Genomic DNA, 19,322 nt, shown 5'->3' with positions numbered 1-19,322 from the left:
TGTGCTCCAGTGTCCTTTCCTCAGACAACACCTTCCTGACAGCCCTGTCCGGAGCAGCCTCTTCCCATGTACACTTAACTTTCTCCTTGCACTTCTTTTTCTTCCTGTTCACTTCCTTACCACGAGCAGTCATACTTTTTGTGACTTACTTACTTATTAATTGTCCCCCAGGCTTGAATTAAAAGTTGATGAGGGCAGGGAACATGTTAATTTTGGACCCTGTCCCATCTCCAGTACCAGAAATAGGACCTCAGGCATGAGGTGCCCTCAATAAACAGCTATGGAATGACTGACCTACTGAATGAGTGAATGAATGAATGAGCAAAAGAACAGATCACAGGAGACCAGAAACAGGGCATGGATCAAGTGCATCAAGGTCAAGTAAAGCAGGGAAAGGTAGGGTCAGCAGGTAGGTCAGGCCTGGGCAGGAAAATCTCAGACTCCAGGGGGACCAATCACAGGGTCCAGGCAAAAGGATCAGAGATGGAGGCTGAAGGCTGGGAAACAAGTGGTAAGGCTCTAGCCAGGGAGCTGGGTTCGTAGGTCACGGTCCCCAGCAATGAGCATGAGCTCAGTGGAACCAAAAGCTTTCAGCCTGGGGCCTGAGCTCATCTAAAGCAGGCAAGCAGAGACTGGCAGGGACCCAGGGTGGGATGCCCTACTACCCCATAGCAAAGAACTTCTGAGTCTGCAGCCACATTGCCTCAACATCCTTGCCCCACTAGGTAGAACACCGACAGCCTCAGCTGGGCCAACTGTGGCTAGCTTCTTACATACCAGAATGACAAGAACTGGTGGTGCTGTGACTTTTGTCTGTCTGTATATATATATATACACACATACATATACACATAAAAGGACAGATTTTTGCAGGCACACAGATGTTCGATTTAATCCTAGTTCTATCACTTACTAGCTGGATAATTTAGGAAAGTTTACTCAACTTCTCTGAACCTTAGTTTGTTCACTTGGTGGTACCAATACCTAGCTCTCTCAGTTTTTGTAAGCCTAAAAAAAAGGAATAGCATAACCCATGGACCAAAGTGCTTCACCTAAGGTAAGCGCAAAACAAACGGTACTTCTGTAAGATGGAAGTATGCTTACATGAGGGAATATGGTTCGTGCCTGCTTATAGCAATGGGCGCAGAACTGCGTGTGTAATAGCTACTCTCCCAAGATCGCTTCCACTGAGCCGCTCCCGCAGTGCCCACACTCCGGTGAAGTCCCTTCCTGAATACAGGTTAGCCCTGGGACTTTGACCAGCGAGTGCAGCAGCAGACGTGACACCATGCCAGTTCTGAGCCTCAGCTTTAAACACGGATAGCTTCCACTTTGGGGAGCCCCAGGCCACCGCTTAAGAAGTCTAGCTACTCAGGTGAAGAGATCACCTGGAGACTCCGTGCAGAAAGGAAGAGGCCCTGAGTATCTGGAGAGACAGGCCTGCCTGCCGTAGGGTCCCAGCTGAGCTCAGTCTTCCAGCTGCCCTGCCAAGGTGCCAGACATGGGAGAGAATTATCTTGGATATTCCAGAAGACTTCCGCCCCTGCCAACATTTGATTTCAGCTGCATGACAGACTCCAAGAGAGACAGCAAATAAACTCCCATGCTGAGCCCAGTGGACCCACAGAAATAAAAAAGATAACAAAACAGCTGTTGTTTTAAGCCGTGAAGTTTGGGGGTGGACTGTTTTGTTTCCCTGCAATAGACAACCAGAGCACAGAGGTACCTAAGATTTAGTCACCAGGAGCTGAGTTTTCTCATGGCTCCTCGCCTGACCTCGGGTGAAGACAAGGGGCTCCCTGCAGTTATGTTCCAACGTGGTGTCCACACTTGCCAACTGCCTTAGCAAGTCCAACTGATTTGCCAAGGCTCCATCTGCTCCCCGAGCTCGAACCCAGCACAATTTGAACTAGTTGCCTCTTTCAAGGTCAAGAGGTAGCAGCTCAACAAAATGGGTTTCAGCTGGAGTTTGTCGCTCCCGTTCTCGACCTGAAAAGTAATCCCGTGATCCTATCCTGAGTTTAGCAGCCCTGGGACGTGAGAAGCAGGAGAGAGGTTAGGGGGATGTCACAGATTGCTCCTGTCTAGCAACTGGACAGTAAACCTGAGACTGAGGGACCTTGTTGAGATGAAAACCAAGTCGTAAACGAGGACCGCCCGCCTGATATTGGATTTCACCCCTCAGACAGGAGGGTGAGTGTTACCGGTGTTCAGCCCATTCTGAATGGCTTCAGAAGCCTGTGTTGTTGAAAAGCTAGTCGGGGAGCTATTATATTCATTGGGCAGCAATTAGACTAAAAGTGCCAGGGAACCAGACGCCCATAGCTTGTTCCTGTGGAGGCAGGTTTAATTTCATCAGGCGTCACGGGGTCGTGCGGAGAAAGGGCGGAGGGAGGCTGGTGCCTGTAGCAGGGGCTGGGGGGTAGGTTGGAAGGCACCCTGTCAGCCCCCTTTCTGTCCTCTGTCTTGGCCTCTGAAATCTCCCCCTTTCAACAGGGGTACCCCTTCAGCCCCAGCACCCTCCACAGCGTTATTGTCAGCCAGTGAGACAAGCCAGGCCAGTAGAGACAGACTGACAGGCAAGCTCTGTGAATGTCTGGATCTCAGGGTCTAAAGAATCAAGCACTGAAGTGAGGAAAGTTGCTTTCAATAATTGAGGGTGGAACAGAGAACCGCTAAAACATAACTTGACGGTTTAAAAAGTTTATTCTGACATCAGCATCATCAGTTTGAGTCCCACTTCTGTCACATACTTGCTGGGTGGCCTTGGGTGAGTTATGTAACCTCTCTGTGTCTCTACTTTCTCATCTATCCAATGATCATAATAATGGGGCCAATTAAATGAAATCACTATTTAAAATTTTTTTGAATCACTATTCAGAGGATTAAGTGAAATGGCTCACGTCGAACACAAGCACAGGACCTGCAAACAGTGAGCATCAATAGATGGTAGTTGTTTTTCTTACTAGCAGTGATAGTACCATCTGCCCTGCTTCCCGTGAAAGATTCACTATTCCTTCCTTCGTGCCTTGGATTTACTTCTATCACTGCACTTCTCACCCTGTCTTATAATCGTTTCATGGTAGCCCTTCCCTTGTGCTAGGGATTATTCTAAACACTTCACATGTATTAAGTCACTTAATTCTTGCAACAATAATATAAAAGTTAGGACTATCATAGAGGTAGAGAATGTCATAGCTCTGCCTTCACAGGTGAAACAACCTAAGCACAGGGAGAGGTTCAGAAATGTGTCCCAGGTCACACAGTAAAAGCTGGAGCAGGGATTCTCCCCAGGCTGTCTGATTCCAGAGCACACATGGTATGCTGCCTCCATCTCTTCCCGTTTCTTCCCATCCACCTCCTCTTTTAGACTGAGGGCGGGGACAGTCTTCCTCATTTTCATGTTGTCAGTGCTAATGCCTCACCTGCCACAGGAACAGCGCAGTGTGGAGACCTGTTGAATTGAATGGCATCCAGTCTGAGGCCTGTCTCAAAATAAAACCAAGATAAGCACAGGTGCGCACAGACAGGGTTCAGAGGTATGGGGCTTGATGCTGCGATGCCAAGTGTATTTTCGGGAAGGAGAGTGGCACTCTCCCTGCTTAGGGTGCCCGTTGCCTCTGGAACAGGTCCCTGCAGAACAAACACTGAACACTATTTTCTCTTTTCATCTTTTTTCCTAAAAGCAAAAAATCCTCTACAGATTTCTTTTGGTTAGCAAAAACAGATACTAACGTTAAGTCTTTTGTAAAAGTGAAGTGATGTTGAAGTGAACTTAGAAAAGTAGGGGGTTACCTGTACCTATTCCTTAAGGCCATTGTGAGGACTGAGTGATGTACTACACCTGAAATATATTTGAATGTGATGCATCCTTTGTGCTTGTTAGCCCTGGTGCAAAGAGCTATGGACCAGTACACTTTCCCTTTCTTCTAGTAACCATGTCCAGCCCCCATCTCCTTGCTTTCGGGATCTGCATCTCCTCTTCTGTCTATGATTCTAATGGGGCACCATGGTTAGACATATGACCCATGACTGGCCAGTTGTGGTTCCACAGCTCCTTGGCTAGGTCTAGAAGCTGGTGTGTATCCAAGGTGGGCCAATCAGAATCCAGGGAATCCCCTGAGATTTTTTTTTTTCACACTAAAATCAGGTTGGAAAAACTTCCCTCCACCCAGGCCACAATATTGCTGAATGTAGCTGGTTATTTCTCCTCTTGTGAGTTAGGTACTTGAGACAGTTAAGTCACTTGGTTATGAACTGATATACAACACAGACTCAGTCTGGGTTGACACCTTCCACCTGGACCACCACTCATGTGACCTTCATGTGCTCCTCTGAGACTTAAGCACGTCATCCATAAAATCCTGGTGTGCTTATCCCTCAAGGTGTTGAAGGGTTCAAGTCAGACAGTGTATGTGAAGTGCTCACCCCTGCTTGCCCCCAATATACAGTCTAGTATCTATTCAGTCATGAAAGCAAGTCCATTTAGATCTCAAACAGCATTTACTTGTCAAAGTCACATACTCAGATTTGTTTCACTCTAGCCAATTAATTGATGTTCCTGAAGTTTGGATGTCGGAATGGAAGTACTATACCACCAAGATACAAAGAGGAGGACTGGACACTTTTTGCAAAGTATATTCTCAAAATCACTCGCATCTATAGATCTAGAGGAAGAAACTGTGTTTATTAAAAAATCTAAATTCCTGAGTTCTACTCCAGACCGTTTGAATAAGAATCTCTAGCCTTGGTGTCTGCAAATAAACATTTCCTTAAGCTCCCCGAGTGATGCTCTTACCTGCTGAAGTTTTAGACCTACCATGTTAGTGGAAAGGGCACCAGCAATGAATTAAGAGACCTGATGTTCACTTTAAGGAACCGCTTAATTAAGGATGTGGAGAAAGTTTGATGTCGAACTAAGAATATATATAGTTTATGATGTTGTATGATGTAGTAAGAAAAAAGATGCAGAACAACCTGCATAAGACACTTTCATTTTTAAAAATGACTTTATTTTTTATAGCAGTTTTAGGTTCACAGCAAAACTGAAGGAAAGGTGCTTTCATTAAAAAATATATGTTGTATAATTTATGGCATAAGCATGGAAAAAATTGGAGGATTCTATATCTAACAGTAGAAATTATTTCAGAGGGCTTACAAGGCACCCTGACTTCCTACATCTATTCTGCTTGGGTATTTTTAGTGAGACTGTGTTACTTACAACATCAGAAAGCAATTATAAAGAGTCAGTCTTTCTGTCCATCTATCTATCTATCAACTTTCTATCATCTTTCTACTTACCTACCTCCCTATTACTTGTTCATTCATCTACCATCCATCCATCCATCCATGCAACCATCTCTGTGGAAAAAACATCCATGTAGGCTGGAGACTGAAGTCCCAGTTGGGCTTCCAGCTTATTGGGTTACAGAGAAACAATACAATGGTTAAGAACTTAATTCTTGGATTCAAAAAGATCTGGGTTCCAAACCTGACTCCATTCCTTTTTGGTGACGTGATTCAAGGTAATTCTCCCCATTTCCCTAGTCTTTGTTTTCTCATTTGCAAATGAGGATAAAAATACCTATCTCATCTTCCAAAAACCTTTAACCTTACTCTAACCATGAGGAAAAAAAATCAAACAAATTTCAGTAAAAGGGCACCCTGAAAAATACTTGATCAGAACTCCTCAAAGCTGTCAAGGGCATCAAAAGCAAAGTCTGAGAAACCACTGCAGCGGAGAGGAGCCTAAGGAGACGTGACCACTGAATGTAATGTGGGTGCCCTGGATGGGATCCTGGAACTGACAGAAGCACATTAGGGAAAAGTGAAGGAGCTCTGGGTAAAGTATAGTATTTGGTTAATAACAGTGTGTCAATATGGGTTCATTTATTATAACAAATATTCCATATGAATGTAAAATGTTAACAGTAAGGGAAGTAGGGTGTGGGGTATATGGAAACTCTCTGTTACTGTCTTAGCTCAATTTTTCTGTAAATCTAACACTGTTCTTGGAAAAAAAAAAAAGAAAGAAAGAAAAGAAGTACCTACCTCATAGGGTTTCCATGGGGTTTTTTTGAAACAAAGTTACAGGTAAGTCCCTTAGTCATCCTGAAGGCCAAACAAACAGTATTAGTTACTATTATAGTGTGTCCTGTCCACTGACTGGGCTCAGTGCTTTGTAAAACCCTTCCAGCTCACAGATTCTGGGGCTCTCTCGTTCCCTCGCCCTTCGCCTTTCTGACTTCAGTTCCGCAGACACGATTCGCTGGGCATGAGTCAAGTCACCATCCTTTCAGCCTCTGTGGATTTGTCTCAGAGACGCTGTACCTGGCTAGTTACTTTCTTCCTTATCCAGCCGCGCACTGCACTTGTGATCATTCAGCAGGTTCTCTTATAAAAAGATTGAGAATTAGAATGACCAGCCACACACATCCCCCCAAAGACCTCATAGTGTTTCCAACCACATCCAGATTATGATGTCAAAGAGAGGGGGCCGCTACTGTCCCTATTACTTCATCAGCTTCTGCGCATCCGTGCCTGTGAGGAAAAAGGCCACAGAGAGAGAGGACAGGGACCAAAATGTGTTCCAAGAGAGAAGGAACTTCCCCCTCTCCCCTACCTAAACCCAGGGTCCTCAAGCCAGCTTCGCCTCCCAGTGGCTCCCTTGGAACCGAATTATTTTGTGGGGCCCTATCAGCTCGACCCCAAGCAGGGAAGTGAACTAAGTGCAAGCTGAAGTGTGTATGCTTTTCTGTGGAGCCCCAGAATGACTTGAGTCTCCTGAATGGAATTTCATACATGTGTTGGGTGAGGTGATTTATTGTGGGAGGTAATGGAAATTAATTTCACTTTGAACCCGGGGCACCAGAAAATGCCTAAGTGCTGAGCCATTTTCTGTAAGTAGGCTATAAAGCTGCTACTAGCTTCTGACTGGGCGGCGAGGTGGCGATGACCACTTGTAAAACAATGAGCTGGGGGAGGAGGTTAATGGGCCCTGGCCGTCAGGCAGCCTCCAGTGCATGCCCTACCAGCCCCTGCTGTCACGGGACTCTTAGTCTTCTTGGCGCCACAGATAACAGGGATGCTGGAACAGTCCCTGTATGCAGAAGGAGAGCCAAAGGAGAAGAGAGGGGAACATTCTTCAGGGGCCAATGACCGTGTTTGACCGGGGGCGTTTGGTTGGGTGGGGTGGCCCCATCCTGGGAGTTTCCTTAGTAGGAAGCAGAATGGCTCAGAGCTAAAAATGGGCCCTGAGGAAACTCTGTTTCTAAAGATGGCCTCAGTCAGGCTGCCACTGCTGAATTTGAGAAGGACAGTGCTTCCCAAGAGAACTCTTCTGGGCTCCAAGGTCTCCCACTCTACAGTCTTCTTGTTTTTGTATTTGTTTTTTTTTTAAATTGAAGTGTAGTTGATTGACGGTGTTACAGGTATATAGCAAAGTGATTCAGTTTTATACATATATATATTCTTTTTAAAATCATTTTCCATTATATGTTATTAAAAGATGTTGAATGTAGTTCTGTTTGCTATACAGTAGGTCCTTGTTGTTTATCTACTTTATATGTAGTAGTGTGTATCCATTTATCCCAAACTCCTAGTTTATCTCTCCCCCTCCCTTTCCCCTTTGGTAACCATAAGTTTGTTTTCTATGTCTGCAAGTCTATTTTTGTTTTGCTGCAAATGGCATTATTTTATCCCTTTTTATGGCTCAGTAATATTCCATTGTGTATATATACATCACATCTTCATTCATTCATCTGTTGATGGACATTTAGGCTCCTTCCATGTCTTGCCTATTGTAAATAGTGCTGCTATGAACATTGGGATACATGTATTTTTTCAAATTAGAGTTTCATCTTTTCCAGGTATATAGCCAGGAGTGGGATAGCTGGAAAATATGGTAGCTCTATTTTCAGATTTTTTAAGGAACCTCCATACTGTTTTCCATAGTGGCTGCACCAATCTACATTCCCACCAGCAGTGTAAGAGGGTTCCCTTTTCTCCACACCCTCTCCCCTATAGACTTCTGATTTAGGATTTTTGAAAGATATCCCAGCCATTATTAGAAGGCACAAAATCCAGAGAACATTCTAAGGCCTCCAGTGAAGCTTTTCCACAGACCCTGTTGTTACGTTACAATTGTGAGGCCTTGGTTAGAAGACCCTCAAGGGTTTTCTGAGGAAGGAGGCTCCTCTTGGAATTCATACGGAATTCAAATATGTGCTTACTGTATTAAAGAGTCACTCACTAACATGCTATATAAATATAAATACATACATGTATATAAATTATCTCAATTATGTTTTTCTTCATTGGAATGTTTTGATTACTATCAAATTCCTAGAGCTTAGAACAATGCCTGGCACATAACAGGTCCTCAGCTGCTTGTTGAATGAATGAATGAACCATACTAAGTGGGGGAATATAAAGATGAATGAGGCACAGTACAGGCCTTTAAATAATTTCCAACTTATTGGAGAAAGCAAACATTGATTTCATTCATCTATTTATTTATTTTTCCAACAACTATTTAATGAGTGTTTACTAAGTACTAGGTGCCACTCTGAGATTTAAACAGTGAATGAAATATATCCTGGATCCCATCTCAGAACCAGAAAAAGCTGAGCTTCTGAGAAATCGTGATGATTTGATCTGCTCAACACTGTGTATCTTATAATGAATCAGGTTTCCCTTTTTACGTTTTTCACATAGAAACTCAGAGTTGATTTACTAACTCAGATGTGGTCATCACGTCTACATTTCTACTTTTCTGTGTATAAACTTTGCCCTCTGACTAGTGTACACCATTTCCTTTTCCTCTGAGTTTTTTCATTTTCTGTTGTAGTTTTTTTTTTTTCTCTTTGTAAGAGAACAACATAAAATTATACAGTACCTGAAATCCTTTAGGGAATGATATGGAGCATGAAACCATACAGTAAAAGTGTCTTGGGTCTATTTGTAGATACATCATGTGACAACAGTGGTCTAGATTTTCACCAAATTTGGAGACTGTTTGGGACCACTAGCCCCATACAGTCAATGTGTTGTACATAAAATTCACTCTAGAGAGTCATAAGGGGTGCTTCAAAGAGATGGGCATTTACCCTCTTGAGTAGCCAAAAGTGAGAAACCTGAGGTCTACATTACTGACCAACTAGAAAAGATGTACCATAAATATTAAGATGCCACAGTCAGAGATAACAAATGTTAGTTTTAGACTGAAGTCCCAAATTAAAAGTCACAAGTTCAAGACCCTTCAAATCGTTCTTTCTGCCACGGGCCACACTCTGTAATTTGCATTAGGGTAAAGAGCAGCAGGGGTTCATTATTTAAATAACAATTCAATGACTAATGATCTATCTCAGCAATCTAGGAAGGCCATCTCAAAAAGAAGTAAAATAAAATTAAGAAATATTTGGACACTTTTAAGGACACCATGAACACTGAAGAAAAATGGACCGTGAAGAGGAAGAAGTCTAACACCCCAAATGCAAGGCAGAGACAGGTTGTGAAGCTAATGAAGCTTAAGGTTATGGCTTATTTGCATCAGTCACTTCCAGGTCTCTGGGGAGAAATCCTGTAATGTGTTCATGCTTTCATGTGTCTTGTAAGATTTGCAGTTCGTTATATTCAACTGCATTCAGTTAAGAACACCCTTTCGCCCTCACCCTCCTCTCTCACACTCTTCTGCATGTTGAGTAGTATTGGAATGACCATGTGCATCTTGGAGATCCTAAGGGGAAGTTGAATTGGAGACACAATGAAATTGGGACAGCTGGTACCTAGTCACATGGGTCAGGGCCACTTCCCTATACAGTTACATTATGATTGGTCATCCTGTTGCAGAGGGAGCTTCAAGGAATAGTCCTACAGCCTTCTGTGCTGACTTACTTGGTGTCGTGACATAAAGATTCAAGGCCAGAGGTCAAACGGCGATATGAATATTCCCTCTGACACCCAGCACCAGAAATAGTGCAGAGTGGAGAATATGTGGAAAGGAGGTTTGGAATGTATGCAGCCAGAAACTGGTCTGTGAACACTTCTTCCCAACTTTTACAGCTTCATGAAGTTTTTCCTAAATTTGACAGTTACCTAAAATTAGCTGTAAAGCTGAAAGAAACTTTTCTAAACTATCAATAACTTTAAGATATTTGTATTAACTGAACTCCAGAAAAATCACACCTGATGTTAATATAGTGAGACCGCTGGGAGAAGCAGTAAGTGACCTTAACCCTATATTGTAGCGGCAGTTGGAGGAGTCTAGGCAGGGAGGAACCAGGCTCTTGGCATCTCCAGGGTCCCCTAGTGAACGTCGTGGCAGCAGAGAAGGGGGGAATGGGCAGCCCTTTCACAAAAGTGGTCCCTGCATTTGGGGGCTGGGCTTTCTGAAAACTGAGGGCCTGGGCGTGTTTTAACTAACTTGTCACGTGATGATTTGAGGCTTACAAGTTTAGTGTGCTGCTTTCTCGTGGAGAAGAACAAGGGAGACGCAGAAACTGGGGTGAAGAGAGAGGGAGGCATTGATCCTTGTGCTGTCCTTGCCGCACCCACTCTATTCTGGGAGGAAAGAATTCTCCCAGCAGTAAGACACGGACACCTCGGCTTCCTTGGCAGAAAATGACATGTAAACCGAGGAAGGAAAAGCCTATTTTTTCCCAGGCATATTTGGATCTACAACTAGTTGAGGTCATGAACCCACTTGTGAAAATAAATGGCAGTAGTTCTTCCTTAACACAGATGGGTTAAGGAAAGAAAGAAGCTTCAGTAGAAATGCTCCTCCAGCAAGAACCGTTAGAATGCTGAGAGCCAGCCCTTTCTCGCTGCCTCGGCCAGAGGGGTAACGGTGTTAGTCAGAGTTCTCCTGAGAAACAGAACCCAAAAGGTATATGTATCTAGGCAGAGATTTATTACAGTGAGGGACTGTAAGCAGATAGGGTTGGGGGGTCCCTGGAGAAAGAGAACCAGACATGGCTTTCTTGACATAAGAGAAGCCATTTTGGGCCTAAGCCACTTTGTGATCCAAGCCTGGCCATAATGCTTGCCCTTGAACAGGTCTCAGTAACTAATGATCTTAGGGAATGAAAGAATGCAGAAACATCACCTGTTATCAGGCAAGAAATGTAACAAAGCAAGGATAATATGTCAGCTGTGAAGACTCCCAGTTCTGTTTCAGTGGTGAAGTGATCAACCACCAGAGCACCTGTAGCCTAAAGGCTGATGGTGTTGACCTTTTCTGACCCTGGTGACTTCAAGCAATTAAAGCTTGGACTCTGCCCACCGCCCCAGCCCCCTCATGCATATGCATGTCCCTTAGCTTAAAGCTTCCCTGATCTTGCTGTTGGGGAGACGCTGCTTTGAGAAAGATCCCCAGTGTTCTCCCTACTTGCTGCAAGTAAGAAGTTCTTCCTTCTCTCTGTCTTCAGTTTGGCTGTGTCTTTTGGCTCAGCAGTCACCACAGGTGAACACAGTTCTCGGGGACAGTATTGGCTCACACAATTATGGAAGCTAAGTCCCATGATCTGTTCTCTGCAAGCTGGAGTCCTAGGAAAGTCAATGGTGTAGTTAGAAGGCCTGAGAGCCAAAGAAGATGGTGTAGATTCCAGTCTGGGTCTGAAAGCCTGAGAACCTGGATCACTGAAGGCAGAAGATGGAAGTCCCAGCTCAGCATGAGTCAATTCAACCTTCCTCTGCCTTTTTGTTCTAGTCGTGCTCTCAATGGACTTGATGCTTCCCACCCACTTTGGGGAGGGCCATCTGCTTTACAAAGCCCACCAATTCAAATGCTAATCTCTTCCGAAATACCCTCACAGACACACCCAGGAATCGTGTGTAACCAGCTATCTGGGTATCTCATAGCCCAGTCTAGTTGACACATAAAATTAACCATCACAATAACCCAGCCTTCAGGCCTTGTCCCTCCGAGCATCAGAAGCCAAGAAGTAATCACAGAGGCCTTTCCGGTCTTGCCTTTCCATTAAGGCTTGCATTCTGGAATTCTCAGGCAGGAGTTTTAGTCATAGGTGTCCATCTCAGAGCTTGCCTGTGACTTTCAGGGACAAAGCAATAGTGCAAAATGATCAGCTTCTGTTTGCTGGGTTCTGTGAACTCTGTGGACATACCCTCAGGATTCCATGAATTATTCACGGAAAAAAATTTTTAAATTTATTTCTATAGAGCTCTAAAAGAAAATAATACAGGTAAAGCCAGGCAGCCTGGGTGGGAGCCCCAGCTCTGCTGCTTTCTAGCTCTGTGACTGTTGGCAAGTTATAAACTTCCCTGAACCTCACTCTCCTCATCTGCAAAGTGGAGAATAAGGCCACCAGCTGACGGAATTGTTATGATGGTGGTGTTTGGCCCTTAAAGGAACTCCAACACTGTTAGTTCTGTATCACCGTACCCACCTCTGGCGCTTCAGTTTTCTTCCATCATAGGTACTTGGTCTTTTCCAGATGCACCTTCTCCCAATTTCCTCACTTGGATCCTTAATCTCATGGCTGAGCCTCCCTGATTCAGGAGTTTCAAAATGACTACCACCAGCTCCCTCGTGGCTAGCTGTGGACAGAAGTGGCCCGTCTTATGTCTTTCCCACTTAACAGCTACCACCGAGGACAGTGCTTCATTAGGGAAAGAACTGGCCTTGCTATACCAGTATTTCTCCAATTTGAGTAATGCATGGATCTACTTTAGAGGGGAAAATTATCTCACAGATTTTCAGCGTTGACAAATTATTTTTCGTAGCATGTAATTTAAATTTGTACAGCATGAAACCAAACAAACTCCACATGCTTCTAGTCTTTGTAACATATAAATAGAAAACCAATTTAAAATCAAATATAAGCAAACTATAAAAGCAGTAAAATTTAAATGAACGTTAATATGACAAATGATATAGTGAAACTAAATTGCCGCTATCTGTGTTGTGGGGTATGTTTACAGTATGCATGCCTTAGAATTACTTAATTCTCTTACTGCTTTATATATTGCAAGTACTATAATCCTTTGTACAATGTGCTGTGATATTGTTCAGTGTTCACTTGGTGCATAATGATTAAGATACATATTAATTCTGTCTTCTGTTAATAGCTGGCAATAGTTAAGTTAGTACTGTCTAATGATACTACCAAACATTTATATAGCACTTACTATGTGTCAAGCATTGTTCTAATATATTAAATCATTTAACCCTCACAACAGTCCTATGAATGAGACACTTTAATTATCTGCATTTTATTCATGAGGAAATTGAGGCACAAAAAGACACCGTAATTTGCCCTAAGTCACACATATACTGAGTTACTGATCCGGCTTTTCAACCCAGGCACTCTAGATCTAGTATCTTTGTTCTTAACCAATAATAGTCTTTCAAGTAGATTGTAAATATAAACACAAAGTGAACATGGCCATTGAAAACAGTACTCTGTTCTAAGCACTCTATGGTCATGGAAATCATCCTACTGGATGATTGAAATATACCTATATTTACCTGTATCATTTTTAGGGTTCTGTAGAAATAAATTTCTAAAAAATTTTTCCATGAATAACTCATGGAATCCTGAGAGTATGTCCATAGAGTTTACAGAAACCAGCAAACAAAAACAAAGACACTAAAACAGATTAAACTGTGGATAACACCTTTTAGCACTCAGGAAAGCTAAAACAGTGATTATAACAGCATATTTTCTTAATCTGCTTGATTTTCTTAACTTCTTTGTATTTGCAGGAGATACTGGGTTTCCTGGCTCAAGTGATTTCAAGCCCAGCGTGGACGACCATTTCACAGAAATACTGCTGCAGGGATTCATGCGTCATTGGCCGGAAGGTAACACTAAATGATCTCTAAGTTATTTTCAACTGTGAGAAACTATGATTTTATAAAAGCACCGTGAGCTCTAGAGCTGGGAGGAGAAAAGGAGGAGGTGGGATTATGAGTTGCCCAGAGAATGGACCCTGAGAAGTTGTCCCCTAGACCTCTGAGAAGAGCCTGCATACTTGAGGGTCTCAGAGTAAGCTGGTGTCAGACTTCTGAGGAAGAGGTTCCACTCAGTTCCTCTGCTGGGGCAGCACAAAGCTGGTCTGGGACTGCCAGCAGGAGCGGAGTCTATCTCAGAAATTCAAATTTGCTCTGACATGTGAAAATCAATCAAATGTATTTGCCACATTAGCAAACTAAAGGGGAAAAATCATTGGATAATCTCAATAGATGTTTTTTTCTTTTTAAGACGCATTTGACAAAATTCAACACTTATTCATGATAAAAGCCACGAGCAAACTAGGAGTAGATATGAAATTCCTCAACCCGATGCAAGACATCTGTGGAAAACCTTAGGCTAACATCAAAGTTAATGTCAAGACAGTGAATGCTTTTACACTCAGAACAGAAACAAAGTAAGAATGTCTGTTCTCATCATTTCTATTCAGGACTGTACTGGAAACCTAGCATATGCAATAGGCAATAAAAAGGAATAAAGTTCATATAGCTTGGAGAGGGAGTAATAAAACTGTCTTTATTCACAGACGGCAAAATTGTCTGCATAGAAAATTCTAAGAATCTATAATAGAGCTATTAGAACTAATAGGAGTTTTAACAAGGCCTCAGGAAGCAATGTTAATATATAAAACAATTGTAATCCAGTGTACTAGAAACAATTAGGAGATAACATTTATAATTATAACAAATATAATTTACAACAACATCAATAAATATTGAATATTTAGGGATAAATTTAACAGAATGTGTGCAAGACCTGTCCAGTGAAAACTAAAATACATTGCTGAGAGATCAAAGACCTAAATGATTGGAAAGAAAACATATATTCGTACACAAGAAGTTTCATTATTATTAAAATGCCCTTTGTTCTGAACTTGACCCATAGATTTAACATGATCCCAATTAAAATCCTTTTATTTTGGAGAAATTGGTAAGCTGATTCTGAAATGTATACAGAAATGTGAAGGACCTAGAAAATCCAAAACAATTTTGGAATAGAAGAACAAAGTTAGACCTGAAGTCTTACTACAAAGCAACAGCAATTAAGATGTGCAGTATTGACATAAGATCAGACATATGGAGCACTTGAGCCAAAAATAGACTTCCATAAATATGGTCAGTAAATTCTTGGCAAAGACGCCCAGGTAATTCAATGGGAAGAGTCTTTATAACTAACAGTGCTAGGACAACTGAACGGCCACATGAATCAATCCTGACCCTTACCTTATATCATATGCACACAAAAAGAAATCTTAAAATTAGTCATATACCTAAATGTAAAAACTAAACACAAAGCTTTTAGAAGAAAACGTAGGAGAATTTTTTTTTTGCAACTTTGGGATATCTTTGAACACAAAAATCAATAGTTATTAAAAGGAAAAATTGATAAATATGGACATCATTAAAAAAGTTAAAATCTCTGCTTATCAAAAGACACCATCAAGAAAATGAAAAGATAAGCCATAGAGGAAGAAATCTCCACACATATATCAGATAAGAGACTTGTATCCAGAATATATAAAGAACACTTAACAATTCAGTGATAACCCAATTAAAAATGCACCAAAGATTTGACCAGCCATCTCTCCAAAGAAGATGTACGAGTATTCAGTAAACACATAAAAAGATGTTCAACATCATCTGTCACCTGGGAAAACTGAAATTAAAACCACAATAAGAGACCACTATACAACCATTAGAATGGCTAAAGTTTTTAAAAGCGACAATACCTAGGATTGGCAAGGATATAGGACAAGTGGAACTCTCATTCATTATTGCTAAGAAAGTGAAATGATAAATTTGTCATTTAAGACAGTGAAATTCGTAGGAAAGTAAAACAATTTGAAAAACAAGTTTAGCAGGCTTTTCCTTTTCTCTTTTTTCTTTCTTTCTTTTCTCCTTCCTTTGTCTTTCTTTCTCCCTGTCTTTCTTTCTTAAACAAATTAAGCATACACTTAACATACCACATATTATCTGATTCTGCCCCTTTGCAATTCTAGAAAAGACAAGATTAATCTGTTATAACAGAAAGCAGGTCAGATTTTGCCTGCAGCTGGGGAATAGGGATTGATTGCAGAGGGACATGAGGGAACTTTTTGGGTTTCAGGAAATACTTTATATTTTGATTGTGGTGTGTTTATATAGGTATATACATTTGTCAAAATTCATTGAACCACAGACTTAGAAGATGCATTTTATTATACGTAAATTAGCCCTCAGTAAAGTTGTTTTGAGAAATTAAAAGAATTTGAAAGGGATGATAAATTGAATGGATATAAGATAAACTTTTTATTAGTTTGTTAGGGCTGCAAGACAAACTACCAAAGATTAGTAGCGTAATCAACGAATATTTATTTTCACAAGATTCTGGAGGCTAAAAGTCCAAGATCAAGGTTTCTTCCGAAGCCTTTCCCCTTGGCTTGCAGATGTTCTTCCCCTGTTTGTCTTCATATCATGTTCTTTGTGTGTGTGTCTGTGTCTTAATCTTTTCTTCTCATAAGGACACAAAGTCGTATTGGATTTGAATCCACCTGAATGATCTCATTGAACTTAGTCACCTCTTGAAGGGCCCTATTTCCAAATGCAGTCACATTCTGAGACACTGCAGGTTAGGACTTAGACCTATGAATTTTGAGGGGACACAGGTCAGCCTTTCATGCTTATGGAGGCAAATATATATTTTTACTTAATAAACTTATGGTGACTGTAATGTTGGTGAGGCTGAACTGGGATGCCACAGGACTCTCAAAAAATGGCCAGAAAACTTTTTGTCCACTTTGTGGATCCTGGCTCAATCAAAACATGAAAAAAAAGTCATAAAGTAGGTGGAGAGAAGGATGAGAAAATAGTTGCTTGAATGGTAAACTTTCAAGCAAATTTATTAAGTGATGAAAAAACTTGGGAGTTTAAGGTTTGAAGGACCCCCTTCCTGAGCCATAAAGTTCCCAAGTGCTTAGGGCTGACACTGAAGTTATACCCTCTTGAAGTTTTTTTTTTTTTTCACCCAGAAGGAACCAAAAAGGTTATACTTATGTTTCATGGCATAAACAGAACTCTTCAAAAAGGTGTTTCTTGTTCAAGAAAAATAATATGAAGATAAAAGTCATTTCAGATGTCAAATGGGAAACCCAATGAGTTGATTTTCTGTGGCACATTCCCATGGAGGGAAGAAGGGGAGCATCTGAGGGAAAAATGAGGGGCATCACAGTATAAAAAAAAAAACTCTCTGTTATTGATAGTCTCCTCAGAAAGGGTAAGAATGATTTAACCCTCTTGGAAGAATAGTTTGGGCTGAGCGATTACCTTTGCAGCAAAGGTTAAGCAATAGTGAACGCTACCTTTAGAATGAAATCATTAATAAAATCCCTTCTGAACTCTGAAATATGTTATTTGAGGCCAATTAAGATTTCCTTGCCAGTGACACCAATCCTCTGGCACCTTTGAAAGAGCATTAGCACCCACGGACATGTGGGGCAGCGTGTTCAGTGCCTCCCAATAGCTGTTGGAAAGTAACGAAAAATCAATCCATTTACAGACACAGCAAGGATACGGGAGACACCTTCATGGCTGTTTCCATTCCCAGTCCACATCCTGGAGTCCCAAGACAGCTAACTAAAAATCAAATTTGAATAATGACGACCTAGGCTTCCTAGCAGAGAGAATAAGGAGCTTTGCAACTGTCCTTTGGGTTCACAGACACTGAGATTAGGAATATTATTTGGGAAACAGAGCTCGAACAGGGAAAGGCTGATTCTTCTCTTGGAAGTGCTGGGAAGCCACCCTAAGGAGGGAGAGAACCGAGACGCGTGGGTTTCGTATTAAGGAAGTGGTTTGGCCTGGCAGCGTTGGGAGTGAAGTTAGAAGACGAGTGGGGGAGGCTTAGCACTCCTCGGACTACTGGGTGGTGACCTGTTTCAGGCCATTGCTATTGGGGTTTGCATGTTCTAGGGGCTAGCTTGATGGGCAAGCAACCAGGACCCCGCCATCAGAAGAACCCCGCTCTTGGGGTATAGTGCTCTGTGGTCACCATCTTGAAATTCTTGATAACTTTATCTTTGATATTGTATTTCATAAGTCAAGTCCAATGAAACAACAGAGTTTGTTCCAAGGACCTGGAGTCTCAACTCACGTTTGTCCTGCCTCCTGCTGCCTTCCTGCCTCCCCAGGGTGGGTTCTCAGTAGCCCACTCCCCTGCCCCCAAGTGCCAGCCTGATCTCCCTTCTCCACCTCGGCCCAGTGACTACCGTTGCCCTCTGCCTCTGGTGGGGGGGCCGGGCTGCAAGCACAGTAGGAACCCAGTTGAGGTGAGCGTGGCAGCACGGTGCCAGCCGTTCCTGGCATTACCTTGGCTGCCCCACTGCCAGTGCCAAGCACGTCCTGGGGCAGCGGTTGCAATCCCTTGGACACCAGCTGTGCGCTGTGAGTGAGCTGGGACCCTGGGCCTGTGGGAAGGGGAGAAGGACTCCCCTGCCTCCAGACTGGGCTCTGCGCTTGGTGGCAGTAGGGGACCCCCTGCAGCAGGTGAGGGGCTCCTTGCAGCAGGCGGGCTGCTTGTGCACCTGACAAACTGCAGAGCTGAACTTCAGATGCCTATGAGGGTCTGCACTCACCTGGTGAGAATTCCCAAGCCTGAGGGAATGCAACATTAAATAGCAAATAGAAATACAATGACAGATTGAGAAAGAGAACCAAAGGCTCGGGGGAAGTACTGTATTCTAATACACCTTTAACACTTTTTTCCTGCTTTTTTGGGTAAGTGGCACACATTTTCCTTTTGTACTGGGATCCTCTAATTATGTAGTCATGTCTGCATATTCCCCTTAAGATGCTGAGGCAGTAAATGCCTTTTAGAGAACATTCTCTATCCCTTCACAAGTGCACGTCCATCTTGGTGGTCCTGTGACATCTCTCTGAGGTGGACCTCACCTCTGAATCCAGGCCCCTTGCTAGACCCATGCCTTGGAGATGCCTTTCTGTAATCCCCCTTTGCATCTTCAGTACCTCCCTGGCTCCAGCCCATTTCCTGGTACTGGTGCCCACCATCAGCCTGATTCGTTCTGTTCATTAACATCTGTCTTCTGATTTGGGAACCCAGAATTCTCACCTCTCTCCAGACATTTGTAAAACACTTGGTATAATGGAAAGGACATGATATTTAGAGTCACGTGGCCTGGATTTACTCCTGGCTCTGTTATTCACTAGATGTATGAACCTGGGTGATTTGTTTCACTTCCCTGAGCCTGATTCCTTATCTGTAAGATGGGCCGCTAAACCCTGCTGGCCATTGATTGCCCAGGAGGGTGGGGCATCCAGAGTCAGATCCTGGTATCTT

General features: G+C 42.6%; 1 protein-coding gene across 3 annotated transcripts in view; it reads left to right on the top strand.

The window, feature by feature from the left end:
• The window catches only part of KIF18A (kinesin family member 18A), a 237,797-nt gene that overhangs the window by 129,877 nt on the left and 88,598 nt on the right, over positions 1-19,322 (top strand). For all 3 annotated transcript variants that reach the window (XR_012076642.1, XR_012076645.1, XR_012076643.1), the window contains exon 20: positions 13,724-13,822. The gene's annotated coding sequence lies outside the window, so the exon portion shown is untranslated. The remainder of the gene's footprint in view (positions 1-13,723; positions 13,823-19,322) is intronic.

This window comes from Vicugna pacos, chromosome 10 (genome assembly GCF_048564905.1).
Source record: "Vicugna pacos chromosome 10, VicPac4, whole genome shotgun sequence".
Taxonomy (NCBI): domain Eukaryota; kingdom Metazoa; phylum Chordata; class Mammalia; order Artiodactyla; family Camelidae; genus Vicugna; species Vicugna pacos.
Note: the sequence above shows the minus strand (reverse complement) of the source record. Positions and strands in the feature narration are given on the sequence as shown.